We start from the raw sequence: 14,440 nt of genomic DNA, 5'->3' as shown, positions 1-14,440 counted from the left end.
GTATACTATAACGTGTCTCTACGAGCTATAATATGTCGTTTTAGGTATTTTTGGGAAGGTCAAAATTTGACATTTTTGCCATAGTATAGTATGCGATTTTTGGCAATTTTTTCAACATGCAAAATTATGATGTTCTTGTCCATTTTAAGCCGTTTTTCCACTTTGTATACTATAACGCATCTCTACAAGCTATAATTTGTCGTTTTTAGGCATTTTTGGGACGGGTCAAAATTTGACATTTTTGCCATAGTATAGTATGCGATTTTTGGCAATTTTTTCAACATGCAAAATTATGATGTTCTTGTCCATTTTAAGCCGTTTTTTCCACTTTGTATACTATAACGCGTCTCTACGAGCTATAATATGTCGTTTTTAGGCATTTTTGTGACGGGTCAAAATTTGACATTTTTGCCATAGTATAGTATGCGATTTTTTGCCATTTTTTCAACATGCAAAATTATGATGTTTGTTGCCTTTTTTGGCCTTTGTTTCCACTTTGTATACTATAATGAGTCTCCCAGCTATAATATGTCGTTTTGAGGCATTTTTGGGACGGGTCAAAATTTGACATTTTTGCCATAGTATAGTATGCGATTTTTGGCAATTTTTCAACATGCAAAATTATGATGTTCTTGTCCATTTTAAGCCGTTTTTTCCACTTTGTATACTATAACGCGTCTCTACGAGCTATAATATGTTGTTTTTAGGCATTTTTGTGACGGGTCAAAATTTGACATTTTGCCATAGTATAGTATGCGATTTTTGGCAATTTTTTCAACATGCAAAATTATGATGTTCTTGTCCATTTTAAGCAGTTTTTTCCACTCTGTATACTATAACGTGTCTCTACGAGCTATAATATGTCGTTTTTAGGTATTTTTGGGAAGGGTCAAAATTTGACATTTTTGCCATAGTATAGTATGCGATTTTTGGCAATTTTTTCAACATGCAAAATTATGATGTTCTTGTCCATTTTAAGCCGTTTTTTCCACTTTGTATACTATAACGCGTCTCTACGAGCTATAATATGTCGTTTTTAGGCATTTTTGTGACGGGTCAAAATTTGACATTTTTGCCATAGTATAGTATGCGATTTTTGGCAATTTTTTCAACATGCAAAATTATGATGTTCTTGTCCATTTTAAGCCGTTTTTCCACTTTGTATACTATAACGCGTCTCTCTGAGCTATAATATGTCGTTTTTAGGCATTTTTGTGACGGGTCAAAATTTGACATTTTGCCATAGTATAGTATGCGATTTTTGGCAATTTTTCAACATGCAAAATTATGATGTTCTTGTCCATTTTAAGCCTTTTTTCCACTCTGTATACTATAACGTGTCTCTCCAGCTATAATATGTCGCTTTTAGGTATTTTTGGGAAGGGTCAAAATTTGACATTTTTGCCATAGTATAGTATGCGATTTTTGGCAATTTTTTCAACATGCAAAATTATGATGTTCTTGTCCATTTTAAGCCGTTTTTTCCACTTTGTATACTATAACGCGTCTCTACGAGCTATAATATGTCGTTTTTAGGCATTTTTGTGACGGGTCAAAATTTGACATTTTTGCCATAGTATAGTATGCGATTTTTTGCCATTTTTTCAACATGCAAAATTATGATGTTTGTTGCCTTTTTTGGCCTTTGTTTCCACTTTGTATACTATAATGCGTCTCTCCCAGCTATAATATGTCGTTTTTAGGCATTTTTGTGACGGGTCAAAATTTGACATTTTTGCCATAGTATAGTATGCGATTTTTGGCAATTTTTTCAACATGCAAAATTATGATGTTCTTGTCCATTTTAAGCCGTTTTTCCACTCTGTATACTATAACGTGTCTCTCTGAGCTATAATATGTCGCTTTTAGGTATTTTGGGAAGGGTCAAAATTTGACATTTTTGCCATAGTATAGTATGCGATTTTTGGCAATTTTTCAACATGCAAAATTATGATGTTCTTGTCAATTTTAAGCCGTTTTTCCACTTTGTATACTATAACGCGTCTCTGAGCTATAATATGTCGTTTTAGGCATTTTTGTGACGGGTCAAAATTTGACATTTTGCCATAGTATAGTATGCAATTCTTGGCAATTTTTACAACATGCAAAATTATGATGTTCTTGTCCATTTTAAGCCGTTTTTTCCACTCTGTATACTATAACGTGTCTCTACGAGCTATAATATGTCGTTTTTAGGTATTTTTGGGAAGGGTCAAAATTTGACATTTTTGCCATAGTATAGTATGCGATTTTTGGCAATTTTTTCAACATGCAAAATTATGATGTTCTTGTCCATTTTAAGCCGTTTTTTCCACTTTGTATACTATAACGCGTCTCTACGAGCTATAATATGTCGTTTTTAGGCATTTTTGTGACGGGTCAAAATTTGACATTTTTGCCATAGTATAGTATGCGATTTTTGGCAATTTTTTCAACATGCAAAATTATGACGGTTTTGGCCTTTTTTAGCCTTTGTTTCCACTTTGTATACTATAATGCGTCTCTCCCAGCTATAATATGTCGCTTTTAGGCATTTTTGTGACGGGTCAAAATTTGACATTTTGCCATAGTATAGTATGCGATTTTGGCAATTTTTCAACATGCAAAATTATGATGTTCTTGTCCATTTTAAGCCGTTTTTCCACTTTGTATACTATAACGTGTCTCTCACGAGCTATAATATGTCGTTTTAGGCATTTTTGGGAAGGGTCAAAATTTGACATTTTTGCCATAGTATAGTATGCGATTTTTGGCAATTTTTCAACATGCAAAATTATGATGTTTCTTGTCCATTTTAAGCCTTTGTTTCCACTTTGTATACTATAATGTCTCTCCCAGCTATAATATGTCGTTTTTAGGTATTTTTGTGACGGGTCAAAATTTGACATTTTGCCATAGTATAGTATGCGATTTTGGCAATTTTTTCAACATGCAAAATTATGATGTTCTTGTCCATTTTAAGCCGTTTTTCCACTCTGTATACTATAACGTGTCTCTCTCTGAGCTATAATATGTCGCTTTTAGGTATTTTTGGGAAGGGTCAAAATTTGACATTTTGCCATAGTATAGTATGCGATTTTTTGGCAATTTTTCAACATGCAAAATTATGATGTTCTTGTCCATTTTAAGCCGTTTTTCCACTTTGTATACTATAACGCGTCTCTGAGCTATAATATGTCGTTTTTAGGCATTTTTGTGACGGGTCAAAATTTGACATTTTGCCATAGTATAGTATGCGATTTTTGCCATTTTTCAACATGCAAAATTATGATGTTTGTTGCCTTTTTGGCCTTTGTTTCCACTTTGTATACTATAATGCGTCTCTCCCAGCTATAATATGTCGTTTTAGGCATTTTTGTGACGGGTCAAAATTTGACATTTTGCCATAGTATAGTATGCGATTCTTGGCAATTTTTCAACATGCAAAATTATGATGTTCTTGTCCATTTTAAACCGTTTTTCCACTTTGTATACTATAACGCGTCTCTCGAGCTATAATATGTCGTTTTAGGCATTTTGTGACGGGTCAAAATTTGACATTTTGCCATAGTATAGTATGCGATTTTTGGAAATTTTTCAACATGCAAAATTATGATGTTCTTGTCCATTTTAAGCCGTTTTTCCACTTTGTATACTATAACGTCTCTCTGAGCTATAATATGTCGTTTTTAGGCATTTTTGTGACGGGTCAAAATTTGACATTTTTGCCATAGTATAGTATGCGATTTTTTGCCATTTTTTCAACATGCAAAATTATGATGTTCTTGTCCATTTTAAGCCGTTGTTTTTTCCACTTTGTATACTATAACGCGTCTCTACGAGCTATAATATGTCGTTTTTAGGCATTTTTGTGAAGGTCAAAATTTGACATTTTGCCATAGTATAGTATGCGATTTTTGGCAATTTTTCAACATGCAAAATTATGATGTTCTTGTCCATTTTAAGCCATTTTTTCCACTTCATATACTATAACGTCTCTGAGCTATAATATGTCGCTTTTAGGCATTTTTGTGACGGGTCAAAATTTGACATTTTGCCATAGTATAGTATGCGATTTTTGCCATTTTTTCAACATGCAAAATTATGATGTTTCTTGTCCATTTTTGGCCTTTTTTCCACTTTGTATACTATAATGCGTCTCTCCCAGCTATAATATGTCGTTTTAGGCATTTTTGTGACGGGTCAAAATTTGACATTTTTGCCATAGTATAGTATGCGATTTTTGGCAATTTTTCAACATGCAAAATTATGATGTTCTTGTCCATTTTAAGCCGTTTTTCCACTTTGTATACTATAACGCGTCTCTGAGCTATAATATGTCGTTTTAGGCATTTTTGTGACGGGTCAAAATTTGACATTTTGCCATAGTATAGTATGCGATTTTTGCCATTTTTTCAACATGCAAAATTATGATGTTTGTCCATTTTGGCCTTTGTTTCCACTTTGTATACTATAATGCGTCTCTCCCAGCTATAATATGTCGTTTTTAGGCATTTTTGTGACGGGTCAAAATTTGACATTTTTGCCATAGTATAGTATGCAATTCTTGGCAATTTTTACAACATGCAAAATTATGATGTTCTTGTCCATTTTAAACCGTTTTTTCCACTCTGTATACTATAACGCGTCTCTGAGCTATAATATGTCGTTTTAGGCATTTTTGTGACGGGTCAAAATTTGACATTTTGCCATAGTATAGTATGCGATTTTTGGCAATTTTTCAACATGCAAAATTATGATGTTCTTGTCCATTTTAAGCCGTTTTTCCACTTTGTATACTATAACGCGTCTCTCTGAGCTATAATATGTCGTTTTAGGTATTTTTGTGACGGGTCAAAATTTGACATTTTTGCCATAGTATAGTATCGATTTTTGGCAATTTTTTCAACGTGCAAAATTATGATGTTCTTGTCCATTTTAAGCCGTTTTTTCCACTTTGTATACTATAATGCGTCTCTACGAGCTATAGTATGTCGTTTTTAGGCATTTTTGTGATGGGTCAAAATTTGACATTTTGCCATAGTATAGTATGCGATTTTTGCAATTTTTCAACATGCAAAATTATGATGTTCTTGTCCATTTTAAGCCATTTTTTCCACTCTGTATACTATAACGTGTCTCTACGAGCTATAATATGTCGTTTTTAGGTATTTTTGGGAAGGGTCAAAATTTGACATTTTTGCCAAAGTATAGTATGCGATTTTTGGCAATTTTTTCAACATGCAAAATTATGATGTTCTTGTCAATTTTAAGCCGTTTTTTCCACTTTGTATACTATAACGTCTCTCTACGAGCTATAATATGTCGCTTTTAGGCATTTTTGGGACGGGTCAAAATTTGACATTTTGCCATAGTATAGTATGCTTTTTTGCCATTTTTTCAACATGCAAAATTATGATGTTTGTTGCCTTTTTGGCCTTTGTTTCCACTTTGTATACTATAATGCGTCTCCCAGCTATAATATGTCGTTTTTAGGCATTTTTTGGACGGGTCAAAATTTGACATTTTTGCCATAGTATAGTATGCGATTTTTGGCAATTTTTACAACATGCAAAATTATGATGTTCTTGTCCATTTTAAACCGTTTTTTCCACTCTGTATACTATAACGCGTCTCTACGAGCTATAATATGTCGTTTTTAGGCATTTTTGGGACGGGTCAAAATTTGACATTTTTGCCATAGTATAGTATGCGATTTTTGCTAATTTTTTTCAACATGCAAAATTATGATGTTTTTGTCCATTTTAATCCCTTTTTTCCACTTTGTATGCTATAATGCGTCTCTCCCAGCTATAATATGTCGTTTTTAGGCATTTTTGTGACGGGTCAAAATTTGACATTTTTGCCATAGTATAGTATGCGATTTTTGGTGATTTTTTCAACATGCAAAATTATGATGTTCTTGTCCATTTTAAGCCGTTTTTTCCACTTTGTATACTATAACGCGTCTCTACGAGCTATAATATGTCGTTTTTATGCATTTTTGGGACTGGTCAAAATTTGACATTTTTGCCATAGTATAGTATGCGATTTTTGGCAATTTTTCAACATGCAAAATTATGATGTTCTTGTCCATTTTAAGCCATTTTTTCCACTCTGTATACTATAACGTGTCTCTACGAGCTATAATATGTCGTTTTTAGGTATTTTTGGGACGGGTCAAAATTTGACATTTTTGCCATAGTATAGTATGCGTTTTTTGGCAATTTTTTCAACGTGCAAAATTATGATGTTCTTGTCCATTTTAAGCCGTTTTTTCCACTTTGTATACTATAACGCATCTCTACAAGTTATAATATGTCGTTTTTAGGCATTTTTGTGACGGGTCAAAATTTGACATTTTTGCCATAGTATAGTATGCGATTTTTGGCAATTTTTTCAACATGCAAAATTATGATGTTCTTGTCCATTTTAAGCCATTTTTTCCACTTTGTATACTATAACGCGTCTCTACCAGCTATAATATGTCGTTTTTATGCATTTTTGGGACGGGTCAAAATTTGACATTTTTGCCATAGTATAGTATGCGATTCTTGGCAATTTTTTCAACGTGCAAAATTATGATGTTCTTGTCCATTTTAAGCCGTTTTTTCCACTTTGTATACTATAACGCGTCTCTACGAGCTATAATATGTCGTTTTTAGGCATTTTTGCATGTTGAAAAAATAGCAAAAAATCGCATACTATACTATGGCAAAAATGTCAAATGGCAATTTTTCAACATGCAAAATTATGATGTTCTTGTCCATTTTAAACCGTTTTTTCCACTTTGTATACTATAACGCGTCTCTACGACCTATAATATGTCGTTTTTAGGCATTTTTGTGACGGGTCAAAATTTGACATTTTTGCCATAGTATAGTATGCGATTTTTTGCCATTTTTTCAACATGCAAAATTATGACTTTTTTTTTGCCTTTTTTGGTCTTTGTTTCCACTTTGTATGCTATAATGTGTCTCTACCAGCTATAATATGTTGTTTTTATGCATTTTTGTGACGGGTCAAAATTTGACATTTTTGCCATAGTATAGTATGTGATTTTTGGCAATTTTTTCAACATGCAAAATTATGATGTTCTTGTCCATTTTAAGCCGTTTTTTCCACTTTGTATACTATAACGCGTCTCTACGAGCTATAATATGTCGTTTTTAGGCATTTTTGCATGTTGAAAAAATAGCAAAAAATCGCATACTATACTATGGCAAAAATGTCAAATTTGGCAATTTTTTCAACATGCAAAATTATGATGTTCTTGTCCATTTTAAGCCGTTTTTTCCACTTTGTATACTACAACGCGTCTCTGCGAGCTATAATATGTCGTTTTTAGGCATTTTTGTGACGGGTCAAAATTTGACATTTTTGCCATAATATAGTATGCGATTTTTTGCCATTTATCAACATGCAAAATTATGATGTTTTTTGCCTTTTTTGGCCTTTGTTTCCACTTTGTATACTATAACGCGTCTCTACCAGCTATAATATGTTGTTTTTATGCATTTTTGGGACGGGTCAAAATTTGACATTTTTGCCATAGTATAGTATGCGATTTTTTGCCATTTTTTCAACATGCAAAATTATGATGTTCTTGTCCATTTTAAGCCGTTTTTTCCACCCTGTATACTATATCGTGTCTCTACGAGCTATAATATGTCGTTTTTAGGTATTTTTGGGAAGGGTCAAAATTTGACATTTTTGCCATAGTATAGTATGCGATTTTTTGCCATTTTTTCAACATGCAAAATTATGATGTTCTTGTCAATTTTAAGCCGTTTTTTCCACTTTGTATACTATAACGTCTCTACGAGCTATAATATGTCGTTTTAGGCATTTTTGTGACGGGTCAAAATTTGACATTTTTGCCATAGTATAGTATGCGATTTTTGCCATTTTTCAACGTGCAAAATTATGACGTTTGTTGCCTTTTTTGGCCTTTGTTTCCACTTTGTATACTATAATGCGTCTCTCCCAGCTATAATATGTCGTTTTTAGGCATTTTTGGGACGGGTCAAAATTTGACATTTTTGCCATAGTATAGTATGCGATTCTTGGCAATTTTTACAACATGCAAAATTATGATGTTCTTGTCCATTTTAAACCGTTTTTTCCACTCTGTATACTATAACGCGTCTCTACGAGCTATAATATGTCGTTTTTAGGCATTTTTGGGACGGGTCAAAATTTGACATTTTTGCCATAGTATAGTATGCGATTTTTTGCTATTTTTTCAACATGCAAAATTATGATGTTCTTGTCCATTTTAAGCCGTTTTTTCCACTTTGTATGCTATAATGCATCTCTACGAGCTATAATATGTCGTTTTTAGGCATTTTTGTGATGGGTCAAAATTTGACATTTTTGCCATAGTATAGTATGCGATTTTTGGTAATTTTTTCAACGTGCAAAATTATGATGTTCTTGTCCATTTTAAGCCGTTTTTTCCACCCTGTATACTATAACGTGTCTCTACGAGCTATAATATGTCGTTTTTAGGTATTTTGGGAAGGGTCAAATTTGACATTTTTGCCATAGTATAGTATGCGATTTTTTGCCATTTTTTCAACATGCAAAATTATGATGTTCTTGTCAATTTTAAGCCGTTTTTTCCACTTTGTATACTATAACGCGTCTCTACGAGCTGTAATATGTCGTGTTTAGGCATTTTTGTGACGGGTCAAAATTTGACATTTTTGCCATAGTATAGTATGCGATTTTTTGCCATTTTTTCAACATGCAAAATTATGATGTTTGTTGCCTTTTTTGGCCTTTGTTTCCACTTTGTATACTATAATGCGTCTCTCCCAGCTATAATATGTCGTTTTTAGGCATTTTTGGGACGGGTCAAAATTTGACATTTTTGCCATAGTATAGTATGCGATTCTTGGCAATTTTTACAACATGCAAAATTATGATGTTCTTGTCCATTTTAAACCGTTTTTTCCACTCTGTATACTATAACGCGTCTCTACGAGCTATAATATGTCGTTTTTAGGCATTTTTGGGACGGGTCAAAATTTGACATTTTTGCCATAGTATAGTATGCGATTTTTGGTAATTTTTTCAACATGCAAAATTATGATGTTCTTGTCCATTTTAAGCCGTTTTTTCCACTTTGTATACTATAACGCGTCTCTACCAGCTATAATATGTCGTTTTTAGGCATTTTTGTGACGGGTCAAAATTTGACATTTTTTCCATAGTATAGTATGCGATTTTTGGAAATTTTTTCAACATGCAAAATTATGATGTTCTTGTCCATTTTAAGCCGTTTTTTCCACTTTGTATACTATAACGCGTCTCTACGAGTTATAATATGTCGTTTATAGGCATTTTTGTGACGGGTCAAAATTTGACATTTTTGCCATAGTATAGTATGCGATTCTTGGCAATTTTTTCAACGTGCAAAATTATGATGTTCTTGTCCATTTTAAGCCGTTTTTTCCACTCTGTATACTATAACGCATCTCTACAAGCTATAATATGTCGTTTTTAGGCATTTTTGTGACGGGTCAAAATTTGACATTTTTGCCATAGTATAGTATGCGATTTTTTGCCATTTTTTCAACATGCAAAATTATGATGTTCTTGTCCATTTTAAGCCGTTTTTTCCACTCTGTATACTATAACGCATCTCTACAAGCTATAATATGTCGTTTTTAGGCATTTTTGGGACGGGTCAAAATTTGACATTTTTGCCATAGTATAGTATGCGATTTTTTGCCATTTTTTCAACATGCAAAATTATGATGTTCTTGTCCATTTTAAGCCGTTTTTCCACTTTGTATACTATAACGCATCTCTGAGCTATAATATGTCGTTTTAGGCATTTTTGGGACGGGTCAAAATTTGACATTTTTGCCATAGTATAGTATGCGATTTTTTGCCATTTTTTCAACGTGCAAAATTATGATGTCTTTGTCCATTTTAAGCCGTTTTTTCCACTCTGTATACTATAACGTGTCTCTACGAGCTATAATATGTCGTTTTTAGGTATTTTTGGGACGGGTCAAAATTTGACATTTTTGCCATAGTATAGTATGCGATTCTTGGCAATTTTTTCAACGTGCAAAATTATGATGTTCTTGTCCATTTTAAGCCCTTTTTTCCACTTTGTATGCTATAATGCATCTCTACAAGCTATAATATGTCGTTTTTAGGCATTTTTGTGACGGGTCAAAATTTGACATTTTTGCCATCGTATAGTATGCGTTTTTTGGTAATTTTTTCAACATGCAAAATTATGATGTTCTTGTCCATTTTAAGCCGTTTTTTCCACTTTGTATACTATAATGCGTCTCTACGAGCTATAATATGTCGTTTTTAGGCATTTTTGGGACGGGTCAAAATTTGACATTTTTGCCATAGTATAGTATGCGATTTTTTGCAATTTTTTCAACATGCAAAATTATGATGTTCTTGTCCATTTTAAGCCCTTTTTTCCACTTTGTATACTATAACGCATCTCTACAAGTTATAATATGTCGTTTTTAGGCATTTTTGTGACGGGTCAAAATTTGACATTTTTGCCATAGTATAGTATGCGATTTTTGGAAATTTTTTCAACATGCAAAATTATGATGTTCTTGTCCATTTTAAGCCATTTTTTCCACTTTGTATACTATAATGCGTCTCTACCAGCTATAATATGTTGTTTTTATGCATTTTTGGGACGCGTCAAAATTTGACATTTTTGCCATAGTATAGTATGCGATTCTTGGCAATTTTTTCAACGTGCAAAATTATGATGTTCTTGTCCATTTTAAGCCGTTTTTTCCACTTTGTATACTATAACGCGTCTCTACGAGCTATAATATGTTGTTTTTAGGCACTTTTGGGACGCGTCAAAATTTGACATTTTTGCCATAGTATAGTATGCGATTTTTTGCTATCTTTTCAACATGCAAAATTATGATGTTCTTGTCCATTTTAAGCCGTTTTTTCCACTTTGTATACTATAACGCGTCTCTACGAGCTATAATATGTCGTTTTAAGGCATTTTTGCATGTTGAAAAAATAGCAAAAAATCGCATACTATCCTATGGCAAAAATGTCAAATTTGGCAATTTTTTCAACATGCAAAATTATGATGTTCTTGTCCATTTTAAACCGTTTTTTCCACTTTGTATACTATAACGCGTCTCTACGACCTATAATATGTCGTTTTTAGGCATTTTTGTGACGGGTCAAAATTTGACATTTTTGCCATAGTATAGTATGCGATTTTTTGCCATTTTTTCAACATGCAAAATTATGACTTTTTTTGCCTTTTTTGGCCTTTGTTTCCACTTTGTATGCTATAATGTGTCTCTACCAGCTGTAATATGTTGTTTTTATGCATTTTTGTGACGGGTCAAAATTTGACATTTTTGCCATAGTATAGTATGTGATTTTTGGCAATTTTTTCAACATGCAAAATTATGATGTTCTTGTCCATTTTAAGCCGTTTTTTCCACTTTGTATACTATAACGTCTCTCTGAGCTATAATATGTCGTTTTAGGCATTTTTGCATGTTGAAAAATAGCAAAAATCGCCATACTATACTATGGCAAAAATGTCAAATTTGGCAATTTTTTCAACATGCAAAATTATGATGTTCTTGTCCATTGTAAGCCGTTTTTTCCACTTTGTATACTACAACGCGTCTCTGCGAGCTATAATATGTCGTTTTTAGGCATTTTTGTGACGGGTCAAAATTTGACATTTTTGCCATAATATAGTATGCGATTTTTTGCCATTTATCAACATGCAAAATTATGATGTTTTTTGCCTTTTTTGGCCTTTGTTTCCACTTTGTATACTATAACGCGTCTCTACCAGCTATAATATGTTGTTTTTATGCATTTTTGGGACGGGTCAAAATTTGACATTTTTGCCATAGTATAGTATGCGATTTTTTGCCATTTTTTCAACATGCAAAATTATGATGTTCTTGTCCATTTTAAGCCGTTTTTTCCACTTTGTATACTATAATGCATCTCTACGAGCTATAATATGTCGTTTTTAGGCATTTTTGTGATGGGTCAAAATTTGACATTTTTGCCATAGTATAGTATGCGATTTTTGGTAATTTTTTCAACGTGCAAAATTATGATGTTCTTGTCCATTTTAAGCCATTTTTTCCACTTTGTATACTATAACACGTCTCTACAAGCTATAATATGTCGTTTTTAGGCATTTTTGTGACGGGTCAAAATTTGACATTTTTGCCATAGTATAGTATGCGATTTTTTGCCATTTTTTCAACATGCAAAATTGTGACGTTTTTTTGCCTTTTTTGGCCTTTGTTTCCACTTTGTATACTATAACGCGTCTCTACCAGCTATAACATGTTGTTTTTAGGCATTTTTGGGATGGGTAAAAATTTGATATTTTTGCCATAGTATAGTATGTGATTTTGGGCAATTTTTTCATCATGCAAAATTATGACATTTTTGGCCTTCGTTTCCACTTTGTATACTATAACGCGTCTCTACCAGCTATAACATGTTGTTTTTAGGCATTTTTGGGATGGGTAAAAATTTGACATTTTTGCCATAGTATAGTATGTGATTTTTTACCATCATGCAAAACTATGATGTTTTTGGCCTTTGTTTGCACTTTGTATGCTATGATGCTTCTCTACAAGCTATAATATGTAGTCTTTGGCATTTTTGGGACACATCAAAATTTGACATTTTTGCCATAGTATTGTTTGTGATTTTTGAAAGTTGGATTATCTTTTATTTAAGCTTTTGAAATCTTTATCCTTGAATAAAGTCTGCCTCTAGCAGTTATAACCTTACTAATAACTTAACTAATACTTGATGTTTGGCTTTTCAGTCATCTGAGACACTGGTTAGAAACCAGTTACTGACCAATTAGCAAATTTTCTGCTTGCTGTTTGGGTACATTTTCAGCCATTTTGTTAATGTGTCAATAGAATGACTGACACTGTGACACTGACATTCTGTACTATGACAATTTTTGATGAAATATTTTGATATTCTCTACTACTTCAATTTTTGGGTAAAAAATGTTAACATACTAATACTATCACATTTCTGAAACATGTTTTGACGCAGTGTATTTTGTTGGTGAAAAATGTAAATAAACTATACTTAGCCGTTTTGTGATGAGAATTTTTGACATACTATACTATGTTGTTTTCTGATGAATTTTTCGACAAACTATACTATGACGTTTTTTGGTGTAAATTTGTCGACATACTATACTAGGACATTCTTTGGTAAAATTTTTCGACATACTATTCTTTACTATGTTGTTTTTTTGGGATTAAATTTGTAATCAAACTATACTATGGCATACTTTCGTGAAAAATTCCTATATAGTATAATATGGCGTTTTTTTTCATAATGTATTTGACATACTAAACTATACTATGTTGGGGTTTTTTGGGAGGTTCAATTTGTAAACAAATTATACTATGGCATTTTTACGTGAAACATTTCTTTATAGTATACTATGGCGTTTTTTTCCTTTTTTTTTGACATGGTATTGTATGGCGTTTTGTAAAGACATTTTTTGACATACTATACTATTACAAAGCGTCCTTTTAGCTGCCTGTCATCACGTTAATCCAGTTCCTTCTGGTTTTAGTGCTCGCAGTTTGTGATGGTTTGACAGGATCGGTTGCTGCTGTTTTTCCGTTGCCGTAAACGCAACGAAAAGTGATGTTGTTGACGGTGTCTATGGGTATTTTGAGTTGGTTTTTCATGAAGTCCTGGCAAGTGATTGCGGAAGGAGTCGTTTGTGGTGTGGAGAGAGTGTGGATATAGCGGGTTTTGTTGTGGATGAAGTTGCAGTGCTCACGGTGCAGATTCTGCTGAAAAAGTCGTTGATATGATCCTCTTCGTGGTCCAAGTCGGTCGGAAAAGTACTCCGTTTTGAGAGAGGAAAATAGTGCATGTAGAAGTTGGAAGAAAAAAAAGCAAATTACAAAGAAAAGTACTTTACTGTCCGGTAAAAATGGTTTGTTATGGATTTGTCTGCAGGGAGCCGCCATTTTGAATCTCGCATCGTCTCGCGAGAGTTGTTTTCATAGTGGTATCCGGTCAGGATCGAGCCCTTAGGAAGTGCGCCAGGCGCTTATGCAAAATTTAAGTGGCCAAAAGTGTAATTACACCATCCTTTAATGCATCCATGATGCCATTAGTAATTTGATTTTATTTTTTGGTGCAATTTGTCAACAAACTATACTGTGTCTTTTTTTTGTGAATTTTGTCGACAAATTACACTGACGTTTTTTGGGGAAAATTTGTTGACATACTATAATATGGCGTTTTTGGTGAAGTTTTTTTTCACATACTATATTATCATCATTTTTGATGATTTTTTTGATACACTATACTATGTCATTTTTGAATAATAATATGTAATAATAATAAAATATCGAAATGTATCTCTTGAAAAAGTCATAGAGTATGTTTACAAATTTCACAAAAA

This window comes from Plectropomus leopardus, chromosome 10, assembly GCF_026936395.1.
Source record: "Plectropomus leopardus strain MGB_pleo_1.0 chromosome 10, ASM2693639v1, whole genome shotgun sequence".
NCBI lineage: Eukaryota > Metazoa > Chordata > Actinopteri > Perciformes > Serranidae > Plectropomus > Plectropomus leopardus.
Note: the sequence above shows the minus strand (reverse complement) of the source record.